The following is a 17,641-nucleotide window of genomic DNA, read 5'->3' on the forward strand; positions in this document are numbered from 1 at the left end:
ACCAACATGGCACAAATATACATATGTAACAAACCTGCATGTTATGCACGTGTACCCTAGAACTTTAAGTATAATTTAAAAAAATAAATAAATAAAAAATAGAAAATAAATAAATAAATAAAAACAAAAAAAGTATCATTATGACATTAAAAAAAAAAGGAGAATCAAAATACTTACTGGTTCTTCAAAGAGCCCCAAGGTCAAGCAGAAGGGCCAGTGGGTAGTTCTTACTGTGACTCTAATTGAAATCCTAATGTAGGGTTCACTAGTTTTGTATCATCTCTTGCATTTGTCACTTTGATCAACTAGTGGTCCTTTTCTAATTGTCTGGACTTCCCTACCTTCAATCACACCACTTGTTTCTACAGAGAAGTGAAAAAGAATCCCATGAGAACCCTGACCTTACCATGCCTCAGTTTTATCATTTGTAGAATGGGGCTCTCATCTTCACTGGGATATTGGAGCAATAAGATAAATTACATGGAAAGCAGATTGCCCAGTTCCTAGCACATAGCCAACACCCAAAACATTTAGCTGAATCCACAGTCATTCCTATGTCTTTCTCTGACTATATGATTTCCTTTAAACTAAAAAAAATTGACTAGAAATCTAGCAAAAGAGAAAATCTACAATCATATTAAACACTTTATTTTCATTATATTTCTGCCTGGCCTCTTAAACATAAACTTATTCTTCTATAAATAACAAAGTTTAGCCTTGCATGAGTTTCTATCAAATATTTTTCATTATAAAGATAAATGAGCTTGGAAATCAGGATAATGTATAAATGATCAATTTTTTTCTCATTTAGATTTGAGTCTGTGAATTTTACAGGACTTGAGGAAATATTTTTCATTTTTCTCTAAATTGTCTATCCATATTCATTAAAACTCAACTGCTGATGATATGGAATACCTACCAGGAGAGGTGAGTTGAATTCCTTAGGGAAGGGAAGGCTTGATCCTTTATGAGACTATAAATCCAAATAAACATCATAAATAATGCTAAATGTAACATTCAAGAAGTAATGGCAACTACTTGAATTCAGGTCAGATAGACATGTCCAAGATTTAAAAAGTAAATTTACCCAACTTGGTATATTTGGTGACATTTTTACAAAAAGAGCATTCTCACTCTCTTCTTCTTTTTTTTTTTTTTTTNTGGGTTACTAGAAAATTCCTGAAGAAAATTTCAACGTTAAGTCTGTGGCTTTGCTAAATCAAGCCCCCCCATTAATATTTAGAAAACACCCACTGTTTGGGCTAATAGCATTATTGGTGGTACCTATTATATAGAGGGATAGCTGAACAAAGTCTGTCTCAAAACCAGTGTTAAATCACTCTCAGGGTTGAGAAGAAAAAAGGGGAGTCTAAAATCACAAGAAGTAAAGACATATCTAGGACCCTTGTCCTTCTGAATCCACGCTTCCTTCAGGGTCTTCATCATTATAAATGTTCTCTGCCATTTGCCACACTTGCATGATATTGTCTTCTGATACAGAACAAATCACCCAAGGTTCATTGGGATTCCAGGAGAAATCGGATATCTTGGCAGTGTGACCACCATGAATAAACAACAACTCTGGTGGCCCGTCTTCTGCATCTTCTGGGGATTGTTCCTCTCCAATTTTACTTAAATCCCAGACATTCAGTCTGCGATCAGTACCACTGGAAGCCAAAATAGTCTCATTGTGAGGTGACCACTGAACCTGGAATATTTCATCCTTATGTGACTCAAAGGAATGCAATTTAAGTTTCAGATTTCTCAGATCCCACAAGGCAACAGTCTTGTCAGCTGAACCTGTGGCAAGAATGAACTCACTATAAGGACTGAAAGAAAGGCAGTTCACTTCAGCAGTGTGAGCGTCAACTGAGTGGCTTGGTTTGGAAGTATTGTTTGAACGAGTATCCCAAATCATAAGTTTCTGATCATCAGCAACTGACCCAAACAGAGACTCATAGAGCAGATGCCAGGAAACATCTTCTACTACTGCCGTATGCCCTGTAAAGATGGTCTTCGCATCCACCACTTTTCCCTCCTTTGGAACAGCACTGATGTCCCACAGGCAGATGGTGTGGTCATCTGAAGCACTAAGTAAATGCCCACTGAGATTTGGGTTCCAAGAAAGCCCATAGCCTTCCTTTTGATGTCCACGGAGACGCAAGTCTGGGTTGCACTCTCCAGAAAGATCTGGTTTAGAAGGATGTTTTGTATAGTCGAAGACAAGAACATCACTGGAAGGAGTCTTTGTTGTGATGATACAAGGGTTCTGGGGCATATAACGGGCCCTGTTTACTTCTCCTTCATGGTTGATCTTGATTTCTATTTCAATTTTTCCACTAACTGAACCAAAACCTCCAAATTCTCCTTTCTCACTCTCGTAGTGTGACGCATCAAACTGAGCATCATCATTAGGGAGTTGCACACTGTCTATAACAAGATGGTTTTGTTCATCCGATGTGTGTGTCCCCAGGACAAGTCGATGAATGCTGAAATCTTTCCCTTCTGGTCTGGTTACATCTGGAAGCCACTGGGCAGTTAGGCTGGGCCACTCCAGAGCATGGGTCATCACCAAATCATAAAGAAAAGGGGTGTTCTTTTTCCATATTTTATATTCCTCATTGATAACTCGTTCTTCCACTGCGTCGTCGAACGCTGCTTCCTTGTCGGCCATGGCGGGCAGACGAGCCGGGGGAACCCTGGGGTCGAGCGTTGCAGGACTCTCTTCTTTAAAAATAACATAAAATACATAACATCAATCTCAATGTGAGTGATTCAAAGGAATTTGTGGGGTGAATAATCAAGATTTGTTTTTCTTAGAACATTTGAATTAGTATTAATGACATGTTCTTCAACCAGAAATTTATTCTTTCTCTTCAATTTTTTTTCAAGTTTAAAAAAGGCAATAGAATTCACAAAAGGAATGGAACAAAGCAATTGCAAAATATAACATAATAATCATAAAATTATATTTGGGAATATTGTACCCCATCAAAAGAAATCAAAGGCACATTCAAAAACTTATCAAAATATACAATTGCCTGGAGTCAAAAGTAAAAACCCAAAACAATAAATCAAGCTTTAGTTTGTCCAAGTTCAAAACTCTTTCCCAATATTTCTCCCCATAACTCAATTTGAAAACCTAGAACAACTTAGTCTGTCCAGTAAAATATGACTGTGCAACATCACTGAATCTGCCCAACCATCCAATAGGAGGGGCAAAGCAGGCAGATTGTTCTTATTTATTAACTGTGATGTAACTGGAGACCACAGTCATAGTCAAGCATTTGTACCCACCACTTACCACCACACAACACATGCAAAGCAGGTGCCTTTCTCTTCATTAAAATCAGATTGGGAGGGATCATTTTTATTTTAGGTTATTATGTACCTAAGAAACCAGACATGATAGGAGAAAGATATGCCAAAAAGGAGAACAAACCATAGGGTACCACAGAGTCAAATGTTTTGCAACCAGAGGGAACTATATAGTACCACGTTTCCAAATGGATTTTTTTTTAACATGGCTTTCTCCACATAAAGGCAAGTTTTTCTTACATTTTCTACAAACTCCAAGGAGGAGTTAAGCCCAACACAGAAATAAAATCCATAAATCCTGAGCTTTCTGCATTTCTGAGAGCTCAAAACACATTTTATATGAAAGAAAAAATTTATTCTGACCCCATGGCACTGTTCTTGCACGTGCCTCCATAACTCTTTTACATATTTCATAGGCAAGAACCACCTGGCCAAAATCTTATCAATAATGAGCCCATCACATGGCTCAAGAATAAGTAATCACACGCAGTCTGCTTTTTTGTAAGTTCTGCAATGTCAACCTGAGGTTGACTATTTCAAAATAATAAATAAAAACAAGGAGATTAAGAGAATTATTATCAACCAAAGCAAGTATAACCATCCTCAAAACATGTAAGTGTAAGCTATCTACTGCTTTCAACCAATGGGAGCAGACGTGAACGTGTGCCTTCGGTCTCGTGTCTAACAGTAATCATTCACTAACTTGCACTGGTCATGGGTTTGACATTTAGGAAAGCAAGTGGGAAAATGATTTAAGCAGCATTGACACATGGCTGAATCCTACCAGACAAATGCAAAGTTTTACAAAAATTATGTAATGTAAGTATGACCTGATATATGGCTTCCTTTATCTGAGGCAATATAGAAATGAGAGTGATGTTGCTAATCTTATTTGACAAATATATTTTTACCCTGTCCTCATTAAGTAAAATTCCTCTTCCAAGATCTTTCTCCTTCTCCTTTCCTTTCATCTTATTTACCTTTCCTTCTCTTCTTACTGGTGTGAGCCATAAAAGATTGGAAGATGATGTGGAGGTCTTGGAGAAATGAGAGAAATGAATTCTAACTTCTTTTTCCATGCCTTGAATTTTACTGTTAGATATATTATTTATTAGTCAACTTGGATGGTGTTCAAATAGTGTTTTAAAATGTGAAAAAAAAGATTATTCTATTTTATCATGTAAAAATTAAAAACTACCTTTGAAAATTATTGCCTATCACAGTGGCCGTTTCTAATTTCAGAAAAGTATACAAATCTGATGGCCTGAAGATTATTATTGTTATTTGTATCTCTAGTAATTAGCACAGTGACTAAGCCATGGCAAACATCTACAATACATGAGTGAGTGAATGAATAAGTGAATAAAGAATGAATGAACATCCTAGAGACAGAATTATCAAAACAAATAAGACTTGCTAGAGTCCCTGGGTCCTTCTGGTTTAAAATGAATCCCAAACACCCGCATCCCACATATGGTTCTCTGTATGTTCTTCCCACATCCATCCTCACCTTAATGACTTGATTTTCCTAAAAGGAATGGTTTTAGCTAAACACCAGGTGACATATAGTACCTAAATAAAGTTCTGGAAGTGATTTTTGAGGTGCTAGAAGTTTCTACACATTGAGGAACCTTCCACAAGCAATTTTTTAGGGGAAAAATTCAAACAAGGATTGGTAAAGTCTGCTTCCTGGAATGCCATGTAGTCACCCATCTTAATCTAGTGCTGGCTTAAGAAATTAGCTAGGGTGGCTTTATTTTTTTCCCCAGAAAAGGGGGAGAAAGAGGTGCATTGAGAACAGAATATCTCTTACGACCTGGATGAGGAAATAATGGAGCAGTCAGAAGGTAACCCCCTTCCCCGCTGGGAATACACTGCAGTTCCACAGTTGCAAATAATTACACCATGTTGATAGTGTCTTAAGTCATACAAAATTTAAAAGAATAAAAATGATGAAAGAGAAAGATAAATTAATATATGACTTTGTAGAAACAATATTAGGCTTGTTCTGACATGTTGAAATCTATATACATCAGAAAAAAAATGGGCTTTAAACTTTTATAAATCACATTTTTTTATTTGACATTTATCTATTCAAGCACTGCATTTCCTAGGAATTGGTTAGCATGTAAAATTCTAATTAACTTTCTCAAAAACTTGCCATATTTGTCCAAGATGTGAAATCTGCTGTTTGGCAAAAGTGGAGTATAGAAATGTTAGCAGTCTGTCTAATGTTTACTTTGGAAATTAACTCCTCAAAGCAATGACTTTCTTATAGTAAAGTGATTGATTTGAAATAATAGAATGGTAAGGCATTGTTTGGTCAAATGGCTAACACGGAGTGTTGTGGTTAGTTGTTTAATCTGAAGGGCTTCTTTCTCTATCCTTCAACCCTCCCTTTCTTCTTTGACTACTGTAAGGAAGAGGGGAAAACAGAAAGATATTGCAATATTCTAGATAACTTTTTAACAATAAAAGTAATAAAGTTTGAAGTAGATAGTAGTTCTACATTTTGAAAATTTCTCTATTTTATGAGTTACTGAAAGAGATAAAGACCCACCTTATGTTACAGAAGTCAAAAGTGTCAAATACTCCCTTTTGCCTATATGCTCCTTACCCCCAATTTGGCCTGGATTCAATCAATTAAACATATTCACTTAGGATTTGAATTTTGCTTTATGGTTTTGGGATTTTATTTACTTTTTTTTCAAATTGATTTATGTTTTGAATTGACATATAAAATTGTATCTATTTATTGTGTACAGCATGATGTTTGGCAATACAAACATATGTAGCTTAACAACAAGGATACTTACTGAGACACGCCTCATTGATGGTTTCCTCATGGTGCAAACATCATACAGTGTACTTACACCAACCTAGATGGTATAGCCTACTAGACACCTAGGCTACAAGTCTCTGTATCACAATACTGTACTGAATGCTGTAGATAATTATAACACAATGGTAATTATTTGTGTACTTAAACATCAAAGATGCACAATAAAAATATTGTATAAAAGACAAAACCGGTGCACTTTTATATGGCACTTACCATGAAAGGAGTCTTGCAGAACTGAAAACTGCTCTGCCTGAGTCAGTGAGTGGTATGTGAATAGGAAAGCCCAGGATATTACTGTACACTGCTGTAGATTTTATGAAAACTGTACATTTAGGCTACACTAAATTTATTTTCAAAAATAAAGTAAGCATGCAGTTATTGCAGTTATTACAGTTACAACGTGACTGGACATGAACATTTTTCAACTCCATTATAATCTTATGGGACCCACCATCGTATATGCTGTCTGTCATGGACTGAAATCTAGTTATGCAACACATGATCATGTATATACATTGTGGAATGGTAAAATCTAGGCAATTAACATAGGCATTACCTCATACAGTTATCATTTTTATGGTGAAAACACTTAACATCCACTCTGTTAGCATTTTTCAAGAATACGATGTCATTAACTATAGTCAACATGCTATACGATGAATCTCTTAAACTTAGGGATCCTCCTAACTAAATATGCACTCTTTGACTAATATCTCTCCAGCCCCCTGCCCCCTAACCACCCCAGTCTCAGATACCCATCCTTCTACTCTCTACTTCTATGAAATTAACTTTTATAAATTCCATGAGTGAGTCCATGCAGTATTTGTCTTTCTATGCCTGGCTTATTTCATTTAATATAATGCCCTTCAGATGCATCCATGTTGTTATAAATGGCAGGATTTTCTTCTTTTTATGGCTGAAGTATATTCCATTGTGTAAATATAGCCAGTTTTAAAAAAATGTATATGGATACATAATAGTTGTACATATTTATGAGGTACATGTGATATTTTGAAATAAGCATACAACGTATAACGATCAAATCTGGGTAACTGAAATGCCCACTACCTCAAAATTTATCATTGCTTCATGTTGGAAACATTGTAATTCTCTTCTAGCAAAATATGACATATATACACCATGGAATAAGGAACAAAATAATGGCATTTTCAGCAACTTGGATGGAGTTGGAGACCATTATTTTAAGTGAAGTAACACCAGGAATGGAAAATCAAATATCTTATGTTCTCACTTATACATGGGAGCTGAGGTACAAGGAAGTGAGGGCATAAGAATGATATACTGGACTTTGGGGACTCATGTGAAAGGGTAAGAGGTGGGTGAGGAATAAAAGACTACACATTGGGTACAGTGTACACTACTCAGGTGATGGGTGCACCAAGATCTTGGAAATCACCACTAAAGAACTTATCCATGTAACCCAAAACCACCTGTTCTCCCAAAACTATTGAAATAAAATATAACAATGAAAATAAATAAGTATCTTCTAGCTATGTTAAAGTGTACAATAAATTATTGTTAACTATACTTGCCCTAATGTGCTATTGAACACTAAATCCATTCCTTATAACTAACTATATTTTTGTACCTATCAATTAAACCCCTCCATCTACCTTTTCCACTACCTTCCCAGCCTCTGGTAACCACCATTCTATTCACCACCCCCTTGTGATAAATTTTCTTTAGCTATCACAAATGAGTGAAAACATGTAATATTTGTCCTTCTGTTACTGGCTTATATCTCTTAACATAATTTCTTTAGTTGCATCCATGTTGCTGCAAATGACAGAATTTCATTCTTTTCATGCTTGAATAATATTCCACTGTGTATCCATATCACATTTTCTTTATCCAATTATCTGTTGATGAACACTTAGGTTTATTCCAGATCTTGGGTATTATGAATATTGCTGCAATAAACAAGAGAGTGCATATATCACTTTGATACACTGTCTTCCTTTCTTTTGGATATATATCCAGCAGTGGGGTTGCTAGATTATATGGTAGTTCCATTTTTTGAGAAACCTCCATACTGTTTTTCACAGGGACTAATTTACATTTCTACCAACAGTGTATGAGGGTTCCCCCTTTTCTGGATCCTTGTCAGCATTTGTTATATTGTATCCTTTTGCTAATAGCCATCCTAACTGGGGTAAAATGACATCTCATTGTGGTTAGATTTGCATTTCTCCAATAATTACTGGTGTTGAGTATTTTTTCATATAACAGTTTGCCATTTGTATTCCTTCTTTTGAGAAATATCCCGTTTTTTCTAATGTTTAATTGAATTATTTGGTTTACTTTGCTATTGAGTTGTTTGAAATCCTTATATATTCTGTTTACTAATAATATGGTCAGATGAATAGTCTACAAATATTTTCTAATGACCAAACCTGATTATTCTACCATCTCTTTGATTCTGTGAGTCACACAATATCTTTCAAGTGAATTCATTTTCTGCTTAGCCAGTGCTAGTTTCTCTGGTTTGCAACAAAGGACCCAGATGCTTTATGTAATGGTGCTCAAAGTGTGGTAAAGATCAAATGGTAAATACCACTCTTGGCAAATTCTGAGCCAAAGTAAAGTAATGCCTCTAAGGTTTTGAAGAGAAGTCATGCCATATTCAGAATGTAATTATTTCAGCAAGTAAATATAATCTTAAGAACATCTTCTGGCTTACCATTGGGCCCTAATAGAATGAGGTGCTAGGTGCTCAGGAGGTTAGAGCTTCCCAGAATAAATTGGATATATGCAATATAATGCAGACCAAGCTGCTATAACAAAGAAACTCAAAATTTAGTAGCTTATTTTCTGTTACATTTAATTATTCAGATGTCCAGAGGCATCTAGAAATGAGCCACATCTAAGAGATAGCTCTGTTCTAGAAAGTTCTCTCTGTCTTGTTTATCTACCATCTCCTAAAGTGTAATCCTCATCTTTATGACCAAAAGTGCCTCAGCTCCATGTCTACATGCCCACCAGTGAAAAGTGAAAAGGAAAGAAAGTCTAGGACAATTTACTTTGAGGAAAGTGATATAAAATAGTATTTCTACTCATATTCCATTAGCGAAAATTTAGACACATTGGCCATCTTAGGTACAAAGGAGTCTAAAATATGTTTTCTTAATTAAGTTATCATATACTCCCAAAATGCTATTAATATGGAAAAGGAAAGAACGGATTTCCCATGACAACTAGAAGTCTGCCACAAAGTTCTCTGAAAAATCCAGCCTTGGATCAGGCAAGTGCTATAGCATTTCATTATCAAATCAATATACTACATCAGAGAAATGTACATTTTAGGGGCAGGGCATTCATACACTCCACGTGCTTACCGCCACAACACTGCCATCCACTATTCAATTCATATTCAGCCCTTATGAGGTGAACCATATGACTAGTAGACTGAGTAGGACAGTTCTAAGCCTGATTTCTAGACATCTGTGACAGTAGCTACAAGTGGCTTGCTATGGAGACAGCACCAGAAAAAAAAAAACTGACTCTGAAGAAGACAGAATTTAGAGCAGCACGATTTGAGGAACAGATCATGGATTCTGGTTAGTAGCTAAAGATTTTATTGAATAACCAAGGATATGAAAGGAGCAATATTGGAGGACTATTGACAAAATGTCTCTGGATATGATATATGGGTGGGTTTTTTTTGAAATAAACATTAAAATGCTGTATGCTAGGTGAATGTTTACCGAAAAGACCCTTGAAAAGCAAGTGCTTAATAATCAGGGGAACAAGATGACTACTTTAGAGATTTCAGTTTGCCTCCTTCCCAAATATCTATTCAATAAATAATATGCTCATTAAAATGTGTTGGCAAGGATAGAGGCTACACATGAGCTCAATGGGGATTTTCCTTACATAGATTCTTGCCATCTTCAAGTAGCCTATTTTCCAGTATCAACAACCAACACTAGACTCCCAACACAGTTCTATAGAGTGAGTGGGAATTTGAGTACCTGCTGATAAATGAGTGGATCCTTTCCATCACAAAAAGTTTAGCATTTTGACATCTCTAAAACATATACCAATATCAGATTTATAGTTTTTTTTAACTCTGTGTTTATGCCAGCCCTAGACCTGCTCTATACCTCATGTACTATTGTGAAATCCCTATAACATTGTTTCTACCAAAGAACTTAATATATATGAAGGTCAAGGGGCTACTGTCTGTGGACATCACTATGTTTTTTATAAACCCCATCTTGCAGAAGTACTTCTCTTAATGATGGAATTTCTTGTTGAAGGGAGATTCTGTTATGGTTGCAGCTTGGAAATAAGGCCTTGCCTTGGGTGGATCACTTGAGTTCAGGAGTTTGAGAGCAACCTGACCAACATGGTGACACCTTGTCTCTACAAAAAATATAAATATAAACCCTAGCTGGGCAGGGTGGCAGATGCTTGTAATCGCAGCTACTTGGGAGGTTGAGGCATGAGAAGAACTTGAATGCAGGAGACAGGGGTTGCAGTGAGCAGATATTGCACCACTGCACTTCAGCCTGGGCAACAGAGCAAGGCTCTGTCTCAAAAAAAAAAAAAAAAAAAAGAAGGCCTTGCAAGCCAGGAACATGGGCACAAAACATGAGATACATGTTCTATACCAATGACCAATATATTTCTCTTGTAACAAGTATCTTGGAGTCTGGAATGAAGGGATGGATATCAGAGTGATGCTTCTCAACTTCAAATGACGCATTTGAAATATTTTGGTTTTCCATCTTTGAGACTCTAGGTTTTACTAGTGAAAAAAATGTTAATATTAGAAGAACAATACTTTCAACAGGAAGCACTACAAATTTCCACTGAATTTGAAGCTGAGAGTATCATCTAACCATCTCTGGTTCTTATTGCCCTGAGGGAACTGGCAAAAACTGAGATAGATTGTGGTTTGGGGAGACAGCCCCTGACTATCAAGAGGAAGTCATATAGCCTTTCTTGGGTACCACATTTGCTAGACTACTCACAATTACCCAAACTGGATGTTTACTTTCATGCCTCTGAGGTTTTGGAATTGCTAACCTTTCTGCTTCTAGTGCACTCCACCATCTCTCATCGTTCAAAGCCCAGATTATAAAATCACCCTCAGTGTAAAGTCTTCCCTGATACTGTCATAAGACAGAGCTATTTACCATACCCTCTGTATATTATATAATCTCACAGAGTAGTCTTAGCCTTTTTCACATGACATTGTAACTATGTGTTTACATGTCTATCGCCACTAACTGCATAAGTACATTATTGTATGTCATTATACCACAAACCCCTGATAACGGACATTAATTTTAAGAACCAAGAACCTACAGACTTTAAATAACTGCACACTTCTGACAAAGGAAGTTAATTTCAACAAGTTATATTTTGTGCCTCCTTTGGCCAATAATTGTAACACTTGGCATAGGGAAAGTTCTGAATATATCTTGCTTAAATTAATTAATAAGCTTTTGCAAAATACATACAGAAATTTAAAATGTGAGAAATTTTGAGCTCATGAGTGATGTCAGAGTCAAGATATGTATTGGGAATCAATAACAAAGAGATGATTTTCTTGACCATCTTGGTCAGGGCTTTTGGCTTACATAGTTTCCAATAGACTCCCAGTGTTGTGTCAAGACAACCTCTCTTTCCTAGGTATTTAGCATCTCGGGAATCAGTTTTTTGTTGGAAACAAAATGGATATTCATAAGTGTTTGTATAATTAATTACTTATATAGCAGTTTATATTAATTATTTGTTTCAATTATATAACCATTTGTACTAATTCATTAATGAAGAAATGTGCAAAACTCTGGATCTTATCATAGCATAGTCTCTGTCCCTTTGGTATACATTTGATAGTGTTTATATAAGCGTATACTTCATACAAACGTGGATAATGGAATTCTGCCTAAAATAATAGAAATATTAAACTCCTTTAGCAGAATGCAATTAACATTCACTCCTTTTAACTTTTATAATCAAAATGACTATCTTTACAACAGAGTACATAAGCCTCTTTAAGGATTTAAACAACCATTGACTGCATTTAATTAACATTCTCTAACAGACTATACAAAAATACATTCACGTTCAAACCTAACATTGTATACATTTACTTCATTGTACACACAAAAATATGAGTAGCTATTTTCTATGCAAGATTTTCAAGGTGTACCTCTTTCTTGTGTTTCCATCTTCATTATTTTGGATTTTTTCATACTGGGAAAGCTCTTTTTCTTCATCCAATAAATTACTTTCAATGTGGAAATCATTAGTGCACTAGAATATGGAATTTAGAAATGGGAAAACATAGTCATAAACTAAACAGACTATTTGACATGAGATTAATAACCAAAGCCCAGAAACCACTTGATTTTGTTCTTTATGAAGTTTCATATACTAATGTGATTAGTATTTCTCAATTCTCATGGCTATGTAATATTTTGGGGCTTATATGACTAGTCACTTTTCAGCCTTTTAGCAAGAGATTTTCAGAAGTTCTGGTAAGAAAGGAGTTAATGGAGTAAAATTTTATTAAAATATTTATGCTGACCAGGTGTTTGAGTTGCTTGAAAAGTCAACCATTTAATATACAACCTTTCTGTTGTAAATACTGTACCACCAGAAGACAGATTAAATAGCTTCATATAAAACTATGGTTTAAAAAAAAATAGGGATAATGAAAAAACATTGTCCAACTTTTTTTTAGTAAATTGCCAAAAATGTGACCCTCAGAACACCAGTGTCTTTATACTAGCAACTCACTTAAACTGTCTCATGCAGAGACAAAGGCAGAATTGGGGCTTTTAAAACATAAATATAAATATCAAATATCCATATCAGAAACAGATTAATGACTACTCTGATTATATATGTGATTATATATGTCATATGCAGAAACTCATTCAAAAGACTCTGATATTATCAAAGCCTATAACATCATATTTAGAGGAGACATTCTGTTTCTCTGAGTTATGAGGTTAACCTGTTAACCCTGTCACCTTCACATTATATCACTGGAAATCCTGCCTATTTGGGAAAATTGTGGTTTTCAGGTTCACAGTCTTGGGCTTGCCTTATACAAACTAACCACTAAAAATGGGGATGGGGAGAGGCTTTTCATGAAATGAGCATTATAGAAACTAACCCTAGGGTTAAATGCTACAATCATTCACAGGTGGGATTTCCTGGGGTTTTGTAACTTTCCATGAAGGGATTTACATGTGCCCAAAAGAAGCCACTGTTGAAACAGGCTTTTTCTTCTTTATGGTGGGGGGCGGGGGGTGTAGTTTTAACTAAGCAGTAAAGTAACTCTATCTGGTCATAGTTATCAAGCTGTTGTACTTTTTGTTTAGTAGGTCAACAGACTGTTGTCATCTTAATTTGTGTCTGGGCCTATCACGCAACGACCATTGCCTCACAGAAGGTTTTAATCAAAGCAGCCAAACCAACAAAATGGGACATCCTCATCAGAATTACTCTCTCAACCTCATTTTGAACTGTTGGCTTTTTCAGAGGCTTGGCAAATTTCTTAATAAGCCACTTACCAAAACGTTCACATTTAATGAGAGACAATTTTTACATAAGGAAAAAATAATCTTCTGTCACCTAGTCCTCTAAAATGTCAAATATCCATAGGTAAGTGAACAATGGTACTACGTTTTCAACCACTCTACAAAGTGAGTTTAAACACAGACTCTAAAATTGTGCTGCTTTCTAAAAAGTCTCTCTACTCACATCCCTATAACCTGAACACCAATCTTTTTTTAAAAAAGAGATTTCTTATATTTTTTTAACTTCCCATAAATGTAAGAACCATAAATACTCTTTGGTATTAAACATCTGAATATCTGTATGTATCTTTGTGCTTTCTCTGTGTTGCCTGGATTCCACAGACCAAACAAGTTGTAGGTTACTACTAGAGCCTGCTACTGTAAAAGGAAACAAAAAAATAACACATTGTCATCAAGCATTACTAGATTCCCATCTGGCTTTCCTATGAATCACAAAGTTAAAGGTACACAGCCAGAGTCCAGAAATATCCAGAGTATTCACAACAGCCCATCAGTCAAGACAGGCACATATCTTAGGATATTTTAACTGGAGACCATCTTTTCTGCATTCACACATTTATAGCATCATCTCTTTTTTTGCCCATAGTTAGTTGAGTTCACAGGTTTGTTCTTTAAAAACTAAATGCAAAGTTTCATTTTAGATTGTTATTAGATTTAAAAGCCCAATTTGCAGGCATATTCTAAGTCTTACCCAGAGAGAGTGTACGTATACATATGTGTTCAAGTAGAGTAGTACAATGTGTATCACAATTAGGGATCAGACCTCCCAAAGCCATCTCGTGGCACAAGCGCATGTGCCTAGGAACTTAGGCCCTTGTCATGGCTGTCAAACCGTAACTCAGGCATGGCCTCCTCCAATCACTCTACTACTTTAACCACGGTAGCTGCAATGATGCAGAGCCTGATAGGAGACCCTCATAAATTACTTCCTTCCCCCAGTCTGGAAGCATGGGCAAAAAGATCAAAGTACAAAGCAGATTTGGTGGTGAATGGCTACATTTCTGAACAGCCTTCTGAAAGGGGTGTTCCAATTAGGGCAATAATACAAGTATTTGAAATGGTCTATACACCCAAATAGATTCAGTGCAACCTGAAAGTGTGTGGGTGTGTTTCTCTGTATCCATGCATGCATGTGTACATTTGTGAAGCAGTTTCACCTTTTCTCTCTTTTTCTTCCTCATCGAAATTGGTATGCAAATAAATTCTACAATGCATTTAGTGTTTCGCTGAACAGTTAGAGTTTATTTCTCTCTCTAAAAGATTAAACTTAGTCAAAGCTTTTGGCAATTATAATTAGTCGAAAGACTTTGTGGAGTAAGGCAATTTTAACCATGCCATATAACAGCCCATTTTAAAAATCATTCTATGGTAGTTCATATTTTATAACAGTTTCTCCATTCTTATATCTCACTCATGGATTTTTAAAACATTAATTCATTTAGTTACTGAACAAATCCTTATTGAGCACTTAATAGGACTTTGTTAAGTCCTAGAAATAGAGCAGAGAAGAAAACAGGTATCATCCTTGCCTTTGCATACTTAGTTTTTGGAAAGGGCAATAGGCCTTCCCAGAACAGAACATTTAAAAAGTTGTCCCTATTTACAAAATGATATCTGAAATAATGAATAAAAGCTACTCAGCAAAAGGCCTGTATTGTTATTAACAGCATTCTAAAATTTCTTCTTCTGTGGATTGAAATGTGCTTACCAAAAATTCATAGGTTGAAGTACTACTCCCTGCTTCTCAAAATGTAATCTTAATTGGAAATAAGGTAATCAAGTTAAAATAAGGTCATTGAAGTACTGCCTGGTCCAATTTGACTGGTGTCATGTTCATCAATCCTTCTAAAAGCCAAGAAATACCAAAGATTGCCAGTAAACCCCCAGAAATTAGGAGAGATTATGGAACAGATTCTCTCTATCAGCCCTCAGAAGAAAACAACCCTCCCAATACCTTGATATCATATTTGTAGCCTCCAGAACTAACGAATTTATGTGTTGAAGACACTCAGTTTGTGGTATTTTGTTACAACAACCCTGGCAAATTAATGTCTTCTAAAACCAAAGATGTCTCTTTCTTATTTAAAATATAATAAATCAGACAAAGGAGAAAATAACATGATGGTGGAAAGAATTCCAATGGGGAAATTTTAATTAGTAAGTTTTAAAATTTATTTAACAACATAAATAAAACACCTTCCCTTCCTTCTCAATTTAACCTGAATTCAAAGAGGTTACAAAATGAAAATGTATAACCCTCAAAGTAAAGGGCTTTCTTTTATTTTCAATGTAAAATAAATTCCTACATACTAGGGGGACATATGAAAGTGCAGCTCAACAGCATTATTATAATACACAAGAAATTAAATATAGCAGAAATGCAGAAAAAAAATAATATCAATCCTTGTGAGGGGATTATCTTTAAACACACAATTGCAAGTGTGTGTGTCCCAAATCAAATAAAGTAAGGAAAGATTTTATTTTAGTTAGTGTAAAATTTAATATTATGACCATATTTTATTTCAGAAGATAAGTTAATTCTGATTTTGCCCCCAAAATGTGTTTACCTCTGCAACTTTATTGAGGGTGTTCAATAAAGTGAAAGAAGTTATAACATGTAAAGACTTAAGTAATTTTCAACTAGACGGAAGAATCACAATCTAAATACATAGCCAAATTTTGTTTCAATTGATTATCTTCTATAAAACCAAAGAGGAAAGATATATAAAAACAAATGGTAAATGCCAAGTTGAAAATTATTTTGGGGGTGGGCCAAGATGGTGAATTAGAAGCAGCTGTGGTCTGTGGCTGTCACAGAGAAGAAAAACAGGGAGTAAATTCTACTCCTTCAACTTTGGTATCCAGGTTCTTGCACTGGGACTGATAAGGCAATCAGCATGACCCATGGAGAGCAAGGAAAAGCAGGATGGGGCAATGGCCCACCTGGGAGAGACACAATGTCATTGGGGCTCCTACCCCCAGCCAAGAAATGTGGTGAGCAATTGTGCAACCCTTTCTGGGAAACCACGCTTTTGCCATGGATCTTTGCAACCCAAGGATCAGGAGATCACCTCACAAGCCAACGCAACCAGGGCCATGAGTCCCAAGTACAGAGCTGTGCAGACTCTCAGCAGCCACTTGAGCACACACGGAGACCCAAGAGTTTTTGCATACTTTGGCCCCAGGAATTCTGGTGAGGCAGGCGACCCATCCATTTCCCTAGGAAGGGGGATGAAGCTAGGGAGCCAAGCAGTGTCATTCAGTGGGCCCCACTCTTATGGCACCTCACAAGTTAAGACCCACAGGCTTGGAATTCCAGCTGGCCAGCAGCAGCAGGCTGGAGACGGCATGAGATGACTAAATTGGTGGAGATGACTAAATTGTTGAGGGGAAGGGGTGGCCACCATTTCTGTGACTTAAGCCCACATTTCTGGCTGCCAGCTTCAGGGATTCTGGGAAGTCTGTAAGGAAATCCTTTACAGAACAGCACAACTACTGTGGCAGATCATGGCCAGACTGCTTCTTTAAGAGAGACCCCGATCCATCCCTTCTCACTGGGCAGGGCCTCCCTGTGGGAATTTCAACAACTCCAGCCAGGGTTTTATGGGCAGAACTCTGATCTCCCTAAGAGGGAGCCCCTGGGGGAAAGGGCAGTCACAGTCTCTGTGGTTCAGCCAACTTAGTCTTTCCTCCCAGCTGGATCTGAAAACTCCGGGTGGTCTGGACAAGAGGAGTTCCCTCACCTCAGTGCAGCACACCCACTCTGCCAAGGGGCAGCCAAAGTATTCTTTACTTAGTCCCTGATCCCATTCCTCCTGACTGGGAGAGACCTCCAAACAGGGGTCTCTAGACACCTCCTACAGGAGTATTCAGGGACAGAGCTCCCAGAGGAAGAAGC

At 36.5% G+C, this 17,641-nt stretch overlaps 1 pseudogene across 1 annotated transcript; it reads right to left on the bottom strand.

The window, feature by feature from the left end:
• Positions 1 to 1,167: 1,167 nt before the first annotated feature.
• LOC108521517 (histone-binding protein RBBP4 pseudogene) lies at positions 1,168 to 2,714 on the bottom strand (annotated as a pseudogene). Its single transcript, XR_001883215.1, has one exon. The product of XR_001883215.1 is annotated as a histone-binding protein RBBP4 pseudogene (transcript).
• Positions 2,715 to 17,641: the final 14,927 nt, after the last annotated feature.

Source organism: Rhinopithecus bieti, unplaced genomic scaffold (genome assembly GCF_001698545.2).
Source record: "Rhinopithecus bieti isolate Rb0 unplaced genomic scaffold, ASM169854v2 scaffold_60991, whole genome shotgun sequence".
In the NCBI taxonomy this organism is placed as follows: domain Eukaryota; kingdom Metazoa; phylum Chordata; class Mammalia; order Primates; family Cercopithecidae; genus Rhinopithecus; species Rhinopithecus bieti.